This window comes from Penaeus monodon, chromosome 25 (assembly GCF_015228065.2).
Source record: "Penaeus monodon isolate SGIC_2016 chromosome 25, NSTDA_Pmon_1, whole genome shotgun sequence".
NCBI classification, from domain to species: Eukaryota; Metazoa; Arthropoda; class Malacostraca; order Decapoda; family Penaeidae; genus Penaeus; species Penaeus monodon.
In genome coordinates this window covers 35,055,791-35,056,640 of record NC_051410.1, presented here as the reverse complement: position 1 = coordinate 35,056,640, position 850 = coordinate 35,055,791, and the positions used below count along the sequence as shown (strand labels likewise).

At 38.5% G+C, this 850-nt stretch overlaps 1 protein-coding gene across 1 annotated transcript in view; it reads left to right on the top strand.

The window, feature by feature from the left end:
* LOC119589185 overlaps positions 1 to 850 on the top strand; it is a gene marked incomplete at its 5' end in the record, with an annotated part of 121,836 nt that overhangs the window by 4,877 nt on the left and 116,109 nt on the right.

The following is an 850-nucleotide window of genomic DNA, read 5'->3' as shown; positions in this document are numbered from 1 at the left end:
CATTACAGCAAAGTGTACGAAGATAGCAGGAAGAATACCAAATCCCTCAGGAATGGCGCTCATGACACCCTCATTACAAGACACGATCCGTAGACAATGGTAAGGAGGGCAGACTTTTTTTTAATGACAGCAGAGTGGCAGATGACTGCATACATTCTAGACAAAAGAAATGACGCGTTCGTTCTTATATAACGGAGACTTTGATATAAATATGTAGAACTTCTGTCACATTGGAATCAAGTCAGATTCTCCGCTTCAGAGATGCTGTGAAAATTTTATTTATGGCTATGATGTGGGTGAGCTTCTCCACGCCAGGTGCGGCTCTTTCGCGTGTCCTTTGATTTTATAATGTTTTAATGAAAAAGAATAAAATATAAATGTAAATTCTGAATCATCTGACAAAAACATGCTTAGTACAAGTATAATGTATTAACTTTTAAGGCATGGGCGTTGTCAGCTGTAAATATTAATGCAAATATAATGACAAATACAGGTTATTAGTACCTCCTCGCCCTTGCATACCTGCATTAATAATATCAAATAATACAGACGTATCCAGTATGCTGTATCTTTAACAAATACCACCAACTACAGAAACTGTACCTTCACCTTCCAACGTATAAACATATGTACTTCACCTTGACCGTCCAAATCACCACATTTCTTCCCTACGGTTCTCTATAATTTATGCTTATTCGTCCGGGAACTAACTATCGGAATGTCATTGTCAGAATTTCGTGTTCATTCGTTGCCGGTTCAGCTACTCATCTTTCACGCTTTATGGCCGATTGAGCATGTACACTCGAGAAGACAGGCATTATATTACGTAAAAGCTGCTGTTGATGGGACT